The sequence below is a fragment of the Pseudopipra pipra genome, chromosome 5 (assembly GCF_036250125.1).
Source record: "Pseudopipra pipra isolate bDixPip1 chromosome 5, bDixPip1.hap1, whole genome shotgun sequence".
NCBI classification, from domain to species: Eukaryota; Metazoa; Chordata; class Aves; order Passeriformes; family Pipridae; genus Pseudopipra; species Pseudopipra pipra.
This window is the reverse complement of record NC_087553.1, coordinates 13,439,475-13,452,834: the sequence shown is the minus strand read 5'-3', so window position 1 is coordinate 13,452,834 and position 13,360 is coordinate 13,439,475. Positions and strand designations below refer to the sequence as shown.

General features: G+C 40.4%; 1 protein-coding gene across 25 annotated transcripts in view; it reads left to right on the top strand.

Moving 5' to 3' along the window:
• The window catches only part of CACNA1C (calcium voltage-gated channel subunit alpha1 C), a 480,151-nt gene that overhangs the window by 263,938 nt on the left and 202,853 nt on the right, over positions 1 to 13,360 (top strand). The window lies entirely within an intron of this gene.

The following is a 13,360-nucleotide window of genomic DNA, read 5'->3' as shown; positions in this document are numbered from 1 at the left end:
AACCAATGGACAGCTGCCTCCCTGATGAGACAAATCTGGCTGGATCTTGAGGCCATGGGCATCTATTAGAGCCTCAAGAACACAAAAGCTGTGGCTAGAAGGTAGCCTGGTAGATCGTTTAGTCATAGAATCATAGAATCAGCTGGGTTGGAAGGGACCTCCGAGATCATCAAGTCCAACCCTTGATCCACCACCGCTGCGGTTACTAGACCATGGCACTGAGTGCCACATCCAGTCTCTTTTTAAAAACCTTCAGGGATGGAGAATCCACTACTTTCCTGGGCAGCCCATTCCAATGTCTGACCACCCTCTCTGTAAAGAAAGTCTTTCTAATATCTAACCTAAACCTCCCCTGGCACAACTTGAGACCATGCCCTCTTGTCTTGCTGATAGTTGCCTGGGAAAAGAAACCAACCCCCACCTGGCTACAACCTCCTGTCAGGTGATGAGGTCTCCCCTGAGCCTCCTCTTCTCCAGGCTGAACAGCCCCAGCTCCCTCAGCCTCTCCTCATAGTCATTTTAATCCACAGGAGGATTTAACCTCTTGTGACTTAAGGACTATAACTTCCCAGCCAGTGTACTCTGTCACAGCTCTTTCACCAATACTGGCATCCCAGGGTAAGGTTTCCTTAATGTCCATCCTAAACCTTCTTTGTGCCAGTATAAAGCCATTACTTCCTGCCACATCCAAAGCGAAGGCAGGCAAGTGGGTTATTCGCGGCCTCTCTGCAGCAGTCTGGAGCCTTGTCATTTTTCTGCACTTCAGAAGATGCTTGTTGCTCTCCCTTGATCCATCTCCATTCTGTCCATGTATTCCTTCATTCACAGAATTTCAGCAAAACTTTCACCCCTGCTGTGTACAGCAGAAGGAATTTTTCTTGCGTCTTGTGGTTTGTACGTTTGTTTACACATCCCAGCATGTTGTTTGCTTTTTTGTGTTTTGCAATAGCATGACATTGAGTCATATTCAGTTTGTGATTGACTGTAACCCCTGCAGCCTTTTCTGAAGATCTAAAGCACTTAGATGATGAGACAAACTTATCCCTGGCAATGTCATCCTTTCAGTCAGCTCCAGAAGCCTTGTGGGATCATTCAGCCCTTCCAGATTCACATCTGGCGAGCTCTACAAGAGATTTCACTGTCATTTTCTTTTTCTGTGTAACACCCCAACTAAGCATGATATAGTACAGTGAATCTAACAGTACTGCTTCTTGGTAATTGAACTTTTCATGAAGGGAACAATTGCAGAAAGGAAGCTAATTAAAATTAAAGAATTTCTCCTGATTATTTTATGGCATTTGCCATAGGCCAGTGGTTTCATAGTCCTTCTTTCTTATTTTTTTCATCTCCCTGTGAAAACAAATTGTGTTTGAAATAAAGCAGAGTGAGACAGCATAGGAGAGTGAGACAGAGGACATGCAAGTGACAGATATGGTTGGAACATAAGTCATGCTTGGGAGCTTGAGACGAGTCCTTATGATATGCTATCCTACAAATGTTTTTCTATATTTTTATGAATCCTGATGGATTCTACAAGAATTGTTATGTGAGAAAAAATATTTTGGAAAATTTCAGTTTAGACTGATTGGCTAAAATTGGAAGACTACAACAAAACACAAAAGTGTCTGCAAAAATTTAATCATCATCTCCTTTGCCATTCATAAAATATTCTGTGAGCAAATTTTAGGTTGCTGTGTTTGTTCTTGCAGTCTGTCAAAGGATCAGAATAAACTGTGCACTGAGCAATGCTTATTACCTGCAAAACTTGTTCTCCTTCCATCTGTGTGTTACTAACGGTACCAAAGACAGTCAAAACAGAATGAAGGAGAAATATCGAAATTATTTTTTGCTGTATTTATTTCTATATTTGTTCTGTTAACACCCTTTTTGCTGTTCTGTAAATAATAGCAGCTTAGTCCACTTAATGTTAGTTTTTAATCAGTTCCACCATTGAGGTCAAACATTAGCACAGCACTGCCTTAGCACAGTTTGTAGACAAGTGAAAAAAGCCACTAAAATCCCTCAATTCTGTGCAATTTGATTTAGTGTTACTATAGAATATTTTTGGTAGGTCTAGGCCAAAGCTTACTGTACTTGATTTTCAGTCAGTTCTTGCTCATGCAGTCCTTCTACGAGTCAGTGGAAATTATGTCCAAATAAGGACTTTATTTATTTAAAATCTGTTCCATGAGAAATTTCATAATGCTTGTCAAATTCATATTTTTAACCTTTTTTTCTTTTGGGGTCTAAGCTTATTATACTATGTTTTTTAAAAGCTTTGCCTGCAATTCCATTCATTTTAGGTATTACCATATGCAATATTAAACATGTATTTCCATTTTATGTTTTTGAATTTAATGTGGTATTCTTCAGTTAAACACAGTAATCACTGCATGTTTGACTGGGAGATAATATGACAGGAGAATAATTGTCCTGAAATGGCATCCAGGAGTTCATCCAGCTCCTGCCACTTCTGCACTGGCAGCAAAGAGCTCAACTTTACTATACGTGACCTAAAATGTACAGAAAGCAGAGTAGGGGAATGGAGGGGTAGAAAGCCAGAAAATGTCACCCAGTGACACTGTGCAGCTTGTGAGGCCACGAGGAATATGCACTGAGCACAAGTAAACACTTGCACCCCATTAAAGTTCAAGTACAGGCGTCGGCTGTCTTTTATTTCTGTGGTGTGAGCTGGGTCTTGGCCAGCAGCAAGGCCAGAGTGATGGGTTTAGTGTGTTACAGATCAGTCAGAACAACCAGTCAGGATGGAAATCTTGGAAGACATCCATTACAGCAGCCTACAACATTAATAGCATTAAAAATAATTTTCAGACAGATCAATACGAATCCTGTTTGCTTCGAGCCTGAGGGCGATTGAAGCGAAAGGGAGCCTTGGGAACAGAGTGAGTGAAAACACATTGTGTAACGTCTTATTTTCATCAAGTGAACACAAAATCTTTGAAATCCAAGTCCATTTGGCAGAATGCTTACCAGCCCTGAGCAGTAGTGTGTCTGACGTAGGGGAAATCTGGCTGAGTTCTTAGGGATGGTTTCACCGGGGGTGACCCCCCCGAGTGATGGGCGTCACAAGAGTTTGACTGTGACTGATGAAAGGGAATTCTGGTTGAGGGTGGGATTTAGATCTCTTTTTTTTTTTTTTTTTTTTTTTTTTCAGACAGGCCAGCTGAAATCTAATTTTCCCTCTAGACAGAGATCCCGCAGCCTTTAATATCTGCAGGAGATAGAGCCATCTCTGAAGGCAGGGAATATAGGAAGAGTATGCCTTTTTGTAAACTAGCCAGAAGATAATCAAGCTGAGTTTAATTAAAGGGCATTATAGGATACCAATAACATTTCTGACCTCTCACTGTCCACACTTTAATATTTTTCTTAGTTTTTATTTTATCTACATGAGAATAAATATTGTCTTAAGGGGGTTTATCATAGTAAAAGAAAACACAGGTACATTGGATGCCTCTCCTCTCCTCTAGCATGAAAATTAGTAGCTCACTATAGTTCTTTATAGACTTTTCAATTGCAAAAAGTGTCATGGGTGCAATCTGCATTTCTTATTAACGTCTGAACTTAATTAGAAATCCTTCTTCCTTGTTTTTAATGAAGTAAATGCATTAGCCTGTATTAACCCATTTTGGAGCTGTTTCTCTTTTTTCAATTTTCCTTCCTGCTGGTTTGGCACTCAGGCTGGTGGAAGTCTGGGCATTGTCTGTGAAACTCCAGTATTTCAAAACTTGGTTTTATTGAATATTAGAATGAAATGTTTGTATTATTCTGTACAGGATATTCTCCCTTTCTAGTGTCTGTAAAGGGAAATTCTCAGAAAGCTTCAGTGCAGAAATAACAGAACCTTATGTTTAAACATTTTTATTGAGCAAAAATGTTTTTAACATTCCCAGATCCATGTGTTTGGCTTGCTTGAAGCAAATCCAAATATTTTGTTATGACGTGACCTTGCATTAGTCTGCACCCACCCAAGCACTTCTCTGTGCCCTGTGAGACTGATCCTTGTGTCCAGCAGGCTGGGGTTACACCAACTTGCCACTTGGACCCAGCCTAACTAGATAGAAGGTGGTGGCATCTAGTAAGATTATTAGTTTGCCCCTTTACCCCTACAATACATGCACATAAGAAGATGAAGTGCACGCTTGTCTTACAAGAGATGAAAATGCCTGCTCGGGTTTGACTGGGGGAGGCCGGGCACGAAGCCAAATTGCATTTTCCAGCTTCTTGTCCCTGAGTCTGTTTCCACATCAGCAGCTGCTATAGTGAGGGTGAGGGTCAGCAGAGTGGCTCTTGGGCATCAACCAAGGGACAGAAGACCTGGCAACGTTCTTGGGGGCTTTTTTGGTTTGCCTAAGTTAGCAAAACCTGCTAAAAACTAAAGCACTTCTTACACTTCTCCTTGCCCAGAAAAAGTCTTTCTACTCTGCAGAGCTGCAGCCCTGGGAGCTTTATCTGTTTAAAATGAAGTTAATTTCTATTCTCTGGGTACTGCACAGGTCACAGTCATGTTTTTAATTACCAATTAGCCTTCCATTAAGGAAATAAAATGAGTTTTATGTGCTGGTTGTCAAAGGTCCTTATAGCTGCCTCATTTCATGTGTCCTGTCTGCTCAAGCAGCAAGCAAACGAACAGAAACCTACTCAGGGGTAGTAAACAAGACCTGAAAACCTTTGTCCCACAAAAGGAAAGATGGAGCCTGAGATGGAGAACCTGCAAGGACTTTTCATTTTTCATTCCCTTCAGTTGTGTTTTTCCTGTCTGCCATGAGCACTGTGAACAGAATGTTAAATATGCCCTTAAGCTACTCATGAAAGGAAAGGTCACACAGACATACACACTCCATCTCCCCCTCCCTTTCTGTCTTTCTTTCATGCATGTACGTTGGCTGTATGTTTGTATGAATGTGTACAGAGAGGCCCCACCCTTAGAACACTGAACTGTGGGACCAATTTGTTTGCTAAAAAATTTCAAGAGGGAGAGGTTATAAATAGTCATAAATTCAATTTATTTATAAAGCATTCCCTGTCAGGCGTCACTGCACAAACAATTATAAAAGAATTGTAGTAGATTAAAAACATAAATTAGAGCATCATAAGATGCACAAGAGTGATCGGATTCAAATACATTTGACAGAGATGTTTTAAGAGTGGGATTTGATGAGCTCTTCTGGGTGGTCAGTCAGAGAAAAGCCTCTGCCCAGTGGTGTCTTAAAACAGAGATTCATGGTCAGATTTCTGCAGGGCCTTGCTTGGGGCTCTCTAGTTCTTAGCTCAGAAGTTGGGAGTGATTCACAGAGGGTCAAAACAGTGCTGGATGTGGCCATGGTTTCTTGAGGAGCCCATGTTTGCTGACATCTGATCCCACACAAGCTGCCCCAACACTCCTTTCTTTGGCTGCTGTTCTCATCTTTCCCCTGCTAGCCCTTCTCTCTTCTGAACACGTGCTCCATGTCAAGGGCAATGTCATTCATTCTGTCAGTCATGCCACCTTCAAATTGGGGTTCCCCTTGCAAGGCGGTTTAGGGAAAGTTTCTAATTCTGTAGTGTTATCTGAGAAGTTGTAAAGAAGATGAAGAGAAATGGGCAATTCAGCCTATAGACAAATAAAATTAGTAGCAAAATTCTCCCTGGCATGCACTAGAATTATTCGAAACCTTGTAGGAGCAGATAATTTCTGAAAAGTAAAAGAAAAACCAAAACCAACCCCCAAATTTCTGACAGAAAATATGCTTCATTAAATTAAGGGTATGGAATACAACTCTTCCACACCCCCCTTATCCATGAGGGGATTGTAAAAAATTCTTGGCATATAGAAAGTCTCGTTATGGGTATATTTCCGAAGGGACTCACTATCCACATGTTGGAGTCTGTTGGAAATTCAGTCCTGCATTTTGGGGCCCAATTTTTGGTCACATCTTAGAAAAGATGACCAAATACAATGATCAGTGTGTCTCGGTGTGCCTGTCTATATGACAGTAGTCTGAGCTTACAAGGCAGACAAACTACAGTTGCCAAAATGTTGACTTCAAGCAGTTAAAAAATCATCAGCTCCTGAAATTATGTAATTGATTTGAAATTAATAAATCTTATGGGGGCAGGGTTACTTCTCTTTAGCAGTCAGATGCTTGAGATTCACCTTTGCTAAGCTTCATGGTACTGCTAACAATCTTAAAGACTAGTAGAAAAATAATGTACTGAGAGCATTGATTGTGTAATGATGGTCAGATTAAAGTGATATCATGATAAGAGGTCCAGACCTATGACTTCAGGAACCAGCCCACAGATGGTGCAAACCAATTAAATCATTAGAACTGTTATTGCTGAGGTCATGTAGATTGTTTCCAAAAGTAAGTGTGTTTGGTATCCTGCTTGGAAGATCCGTTGTAGATAAGATCTTTTAGAAACTGTCCTAATGAATCAATATTTAATTAGTTATTTCTCTAGAATCTCTCCTAAAGCGGGATATATATTTACTGTTCTGTCTGCCAACAAAATACTCAATATTCAACACTGGCATGTTTTTTAATGCTAATAATAATAACAATAATAACAAATTAATAAAATGGAGCACTGAAATGTTGCATGGCTGATAGACTTGTATATCTCATTGCATACATGATTGAGGTCAGACACCTGAGCATGGTGAGTTGCCAATTTCTAACTTGTTTGAGTCATTTTGGGAGCTGAATGAGACACAATATTCCTTGTGATGATCTATTAGATACAGCTGTCGTACTGGGGCTGCTCTGATTTAAATGGATGCTTCTGGTATCCTGTCGTTAATCAGTGTTTGGTAGATGGACAATTGATTGTGGTGTTTCTAATGGCTTTGTTAACCTTGGGAGAAGACACTGGACTGCCTCCCTGCCTCTGAAACTGCATAAAGGAAACTAGTAAAAGCTTTCTTCTAGGGGGTGAATTTAATTCCTAAGCATGGTAACAACACAACACCTTGCCAGCTTTTAATTTCTATCCAGAGATCCTAAATGAGGCTCCCTCAGCCATAAACCGTATGCTGCCTTCTCTAATTTTGCTTCCTCCTAGAAGGGTAATCTCTTATTGGTCTGATCAGAATATAAAATGACAGTTCATTTCAGTTTAATCAGAGTCGGGGACAAAACAAAAAAAAAACCCCTAGACGACAACGTTTTTTGCCTCTTCAGAGCTGTTCAAGTTGGAATATTTTTACATGGCATGTTTGGATAGCTTCAGTTCTTGGTCAAGAAAAACTGAGCCCCAAATTCTCTAAATTTAACTCTTATATAGGCAGGATCCTATTGTTCTATTTCAATTAAAAAACAAATAAAAAATCTTGAGCAACAACACCCAAGAGATTTCTGCCTTTGCCAGCCAAAAACCATAAAGAAATCTTATATATAATATGCATTGTTTAATTGGCACTGAAGTCCAAATTTTAAGTTTGAATGGACGCATAATCCTTTATAAGTATCCAGAAAGGCACATGCTTGACCACCTCTATTGTGGAGAATGAGGCATCCCACTGGGAAGCATTGATGTGCAATGGAAAGGAAAGATCAAGTCTGTTAGTTTACTCTGAGGACTAGAGGTGCATTTAGGATGAGAAAATATGCATATTCAGTCTCAGAAAAAATATAGGTTGAACAGGGACTTTTGTAGGTTGCCTAGTCTGAATTCGAACCCACAGCAGTGCTGTCTTCAAAATTAAATCAAACTCTACAGAATTTTGTTCAGTATAAAGGTTTCAAAATAATATTCCTCTTGTATTGTCATCCAAATGTTATTGGCATCCTTTCTGAAATGTAGGATTCCCAATAATTACATTATTCTGTGTAGTTGGAGCTTGTTTCCCCACCTAATGTTAGCAAAAGATGTAGGTGAAATTGATAATAAATCAGAACAGCAACAGCATTCATCATCTGTGTTTTGGTTTGAGTGAATATGAACATATGGCTCTCTGAGAAGCAAAGTGTGTTTGTACAAGGTAACTAGCACAGGGGATTGACCCCCATGTACCTTGGCTTTGCATTATAATTGGACTCTGACACAGAACGTAGTTCCACCAAATGCATAAATAAATTCAACTTGATCCTCGCCAAAGTGCTCTAAGAAAAATAAGGACCTCAGTCTAGATTCTGCAAGACAGCTATGCATGAAGTATTCCTTGATCTGCCAAGAAACCCTTGAATATAGGGCGGCTGTATCAGGCCTGTAATCATTCAAAACTATTTATGTCCTCTCTTCTCTTCATTTCAGGGGAAGTTCTTTAAATACGTCGTGGGCTTGTTATGAATTATCATAAAGTACCAAAGGCTGGCTTGCACTATACTCCTGTTTTATAATTGCTTATTTCAGATTAGTGAGAATTCTGTCTTTGATTTATGCTTCCAGTGTTGGACACTTTTAAAGCAGCTACATGTGAGCGTTATCTCCCGTTTCACCAGGTGTTAGTTAAAAGGTGGTATTTCTGCAGTGCTTGGTGTGAATTTAACTGTGCTCATCGGAAAGCCTGACACTGCCTTTGGCTGGAGTGCAGAGAAGGCAGTGCTGATCATATTTGGAAATCTAACCTTTCAGAAGCTCTTCTGACTTCTGTTTACCTACACAGTGGGTTAATGTTTAGTCAGATATTTGTCACCCACTTTCTTCTTTGGGTTTGTTTAATCCTTGTCAGGTAAAATCAGGTAGTGTTCTTTTGCTCAGTTTTTTTGCAATATTCTTTTTGGGGAACATGTAGAAGAAGGGATGCTGTGTTTTAGGACCAGCAGTGACAGCAAATGGAGTTATGTTCATCAGTATGCCATCTTATCCCTTTCTCTTTATCAAATAAGTGGATATGGCCACTTGTTTCTGCAATGGCAGTAATTTTAAGGAAAAATAAAAAAAAATTCAAATGTGTTCTCTCCTTTAAGTTTTTCCTTCATGTGCTTGTATTTGTTTTCATGCATACTTAGCTGAAAATGTGTCCTGAGTAACTGAATACATTCAGAAGTAACTCGTTGTCAACAAACCTGTCTTAACATCTGCTTTATTGAATTGATCCTTCAAGTGCACACATATGGGTCTTTCTCACAGAAGGTCTAAGCTATTAATGCCAACAGTAGTCTCCAGGTTAGCATATTCACACAGTAAGGATATCCTTATCTCAGATGTGATCACAACCTGTAACTCAAAAAACACAGAACCTTTTTTTTGTTTAGTCTCTCAGTCATCTTTCCCAGCACAGCAGTTCAATCTCCTTACTGGCCATCAGAAAAGATTGTTTTCCCTACTAGGGAAAAGTCTGAGTGCTTCCCCTCTGATTTGTATCTTTCAGAGTCTATTTATAAAAGTAATGCCAAAGCATCCTATATGACAGAGGCCCTTGAAATACTGCTGTTTTACTTGGACATCTGAGTATTTGCATTACTGAAGAAATGTGTTCTCTTATGTTTAAGGAAGCATTAGGGAATAATAATGCAGACTCTGACGTCTAAGGTCAAACAGCAGCTTCATAAAGGTTCTAGTTGTGCAGGGCTTGGGGCTCATTACTTCAAACATATAAGCTGTAGTTTTTGAAACATGGTTTATAATAAGCTGAGCAGAATGCAAGTAGAGACAGACAGAAAAGTCTGAGAAAACTTCCACTGACTGAATTTTGTACTGTAAACTCTTTAGACTGGTGTGTATGAGATGCAAGAACCTGATTGGGATTTGATCCTTGAGTAACTATTGCAAAGAAAATGTTATGACCTATCAGTGCTGCTGGGTGGATGGAGTTTGGAGAGCTGGGATCAAGATACGGTGAATCATTCTGACGACCATTTCTCAGAAACAGCACTGGTCTACTCACTCTCTGACAGGAGAAAAGCCTTATGGCACCCTACAATAATTTCCTTGGATTTCCTGTTTTCAGACTCCTTTTATGAACCCAGGATGACATTAGCTACAGTTTAAAAATTATAAACAAAAACAAACCTATGACTTCTTCGGAAGGCACATGGGATTAGAGGGTTTTCATACTTAATGCAGTAATCCTCTTTCGGAAATGTATCTTAGAGCCTTAACAGTAAGTTGATGTTTGTTTCTTTGTTAAGAGTAAAATGATGTACAGCTTGTTTCTTGGCAGTGTTAGTGCTGGCTAATCTATCAACTAGGGTAGCTGATGCTTATGTCCTATATCTACAAAAAAAAACCCCAAAGAAACTCAAATAAACAGTGGTAGAGCCAGTCTCAGAACATGTGTGCTCCAGGGACTGGCTGGTTTTCTAAAACTTTTATCCTTCCTCTTCTTCCACTCATATTTTGTTTGTGTTTTTTTCCTTTGGTTTTCAAAACATTTGCATCACTATTGCCCAAGCAGGAAGCTCCTGCTTTGTAATTCTACAACCTGCAGTATGCTTCACGTGCTTCGGCCACGTGAGCAGGGTTCCCATTTCTAAGGCACAAATAAAAAAATACTGTTCCTTCTTTCCTACAACTCCAAAGTAAGTTCCCTCTCTTTTGATGCTGTGGTTTGGATTTGTGTTTCAAGGGGCAATACTGTGGCTGTCTCCTCTCATAATGGTAGTGGGCAGCTCCCTGTCAGCAGGGAGCTCTCTCAAAGGGAAACATCAATACTTGTCTAGTTTGGTTGCTTTCAAAATTGTACCAAATCAGCTTCTTGGAAGAGTTGGAATTATGGATACTTTGCAGTGCTATATCCCTTGGGAGATTGAAACACTGAGTCCTGGTCTACCAGCTTCAAATGAGCAGGCAGAAGTATAGATGCCCATTTGGCAGAGGCAAATTTATTGTTCTGTGGCTGCTGAGGGCAAGAGGTGGTCCTGTCATTTCCAACCTGAGGCAGGGGATGGTTGAGTCATATCTGTGGGCTCACTGGGCAAGGTGGCATCAGAACTGGGACTGAAACCCACATTCCAGGGAACTCAGTTATGCTGTGTCGTTACCGAGTTATGCTGTGTTCATAAAGGCTTTTCAGTTTTATAGCATGAGGACAAAAGGGAACACAAATTAATTAGTAGGCTTTTCAAATTCTTCTTGAGTCTGAGCAGGAGTAGCTTTCTGAAATGATCTTGGAGCAGCTGCACTGTTTAATCTCAGCAGTATTTTTCCTTCAGTTTTAGACTCTGAAATCATTAATTTAAGTGCAAAGGATCATAAAACCTCTCCTCTGTTCAACATTCTGTATCTTATGTTCATTTTAGAGGCTTTTATAGAATTTTATTTTTTATGGATCTTTCCATCTTAATCGAAGCATTGTAAGGAATTTATTCAAATAGCTTGTAGTTATAGATGTATATATTTATATACCTATGTATAGATGTGTATATATGCATGTGTATGTAATATTTTGTTATATTAGTACCTCAATAACATGGTTCAACAAACAGCATTATTACAATAACAAAAGAGGTGCCAGTAGTCCCATAGGCGTCTTCAGAGACAAAAAGGTGTAAGGCTCCCAATCCCAGCCAACTGGAACCTGTGAGTTGTTGAAATATTGTCTGCTCCGTGCACTATTACATATTTAAAAAGTAGTAATTAAAAAGAAAAAAAAAAAGTTGTTCCAGAATTTTCTGAAGTGTTTGCTTTCATGGCTCTTTCGATTGCACAAGTACAGGAATTTCAATGAAATTCATGGAGTGGAAAGGCTCTCCTGGCCAGGCAGGCCTGCACAGGGCTGTGGCCATGGGAGCAGCACAAAGCCAGACAGAGCTGGCAGCACCTTTTGTCCCTGGGTGCCCAGAGGTCAAGGGCAGTGTTTGCTGTTAAACTGCTGGGCACAGGATCAGCTTTAGGCCTTCCTCTCCAACTGTTCTGCCCACCAGCTTCAAATTGGACCTGGAGTTGTTAAATAGGAGGGTGGGCTCCTTGACATCCCCCTGTAACCATCTCAGCTGTGGCCACTGAGAGGTTTTAGGGGCAGGCTGTTTTTTAGGGCCTACAGCACTCCTGCATGAGCCTGTGTTTCTGTTTGCACAGTGGGATGCTGGATGAACTTGAGTGCACAGGGCCACCTCAAAGGCAGACTGAAGAGTGGTTTTGCCCTTTTTGTGAGAGGGAAAGAGAGCTTACCCACAGCTTTGGAAAGCCCTTGGCTGAAATAGGGACTGAGTGAGTCTAATTAGTGGGTTAAGTTGCCATAAGAGAAATCTTTGTTTCCATCCTAAACAGTGTTCATTAGTCCTTAGTGAGGCCATGTCCATCATAGGCACAGCACTCCCATACTGAGTTCAGGGCAGGTTCTTCCTCCCCAGAGCCCATTTCCATCTTTCTCCAGCCTCTACATGGGTTTTCCTTTGTCCTTGCAGAGGTAGGGCATCACCTCTCAGGCAGAGCTACCGTGAGCTGTCTGTGGGGTCGTGTCAGGCCCTGGGCTATGTTGATAGAGGCAGCACAAAGGTGCAGGGCAGTCAGAAAGACCACGCAGACTTCCCATCATGCTGTCATTTTATACTACTTCTAGGGTTTAAGAGATTTCGTGACAGCTAGTCCCTCTTTACAAATGTGTGCATAGAGATCGATCATTTGGGTCTGTTTGGCCATGATTTGTGTATCAGGAGGTACTTGCTCAGTTGTCAGCAAGAGTGGAAGGTGAAGGCCTGCCCTGTTAGTCCCTTCTAGGAGTGTGCAAGCCATTATGGAGCTTTTTCCTGTGGTCAAGCCCATGGGTGGATTCCTGATTGTTAGCACTTATGTGCCTATTCCTGGGCTAAGTAAAATAGTGCCCTCACTATTTGTAGAGGGGACATAGTAGGTGCTGATATTGTATGCTGTTGTTTCCATCTCTGAGTTCAAGGGAAGGGAAATCCATAGTGTACTGCTGTGTCTCCATCTGGGACAACAATGGACAAATTCTGTGCTGTGGGCATGTTCAAAAGCTTTACTACTAGATCAGGTAACTTCAGAATGATACTTTTGCTTTTTTTGGGTGTTCCTTGTACTAAGCACTGGGGGTTACTGCAGGCATTGTGAAAGCATCATCTGAGGGAAACCAGCAGTATTCTAAAGCACAAACATATGCCTGCTACTGTCAGATGGAATTTTTCAGTCTTGTAAAATATCACATTAATGTAAACATACAAATGAACTGGCAATTGGTTTTTTTTTTGATCTTCAGGTTTCTAGTGAGTTGTTAATTATCTGGAGCTGAATGTAAAATATTCAAATGGGCAGCTGTCAAAAGGTGGAATGATTTTTTTTGCAATCTTGCACATTTTTTATTGCTATATAATAGGAAAGTGTCATACCTGCGCTCAGCTGGACAGAGGAACAGGGTAGATAAAATTTGGAGCTGAGAAGAAAAATAGTGACCTGTCTGACTGTCTTGCTGGGTATTTTTCAAGGTATCACAGGAATGCCTAGGATGTTTTAATTT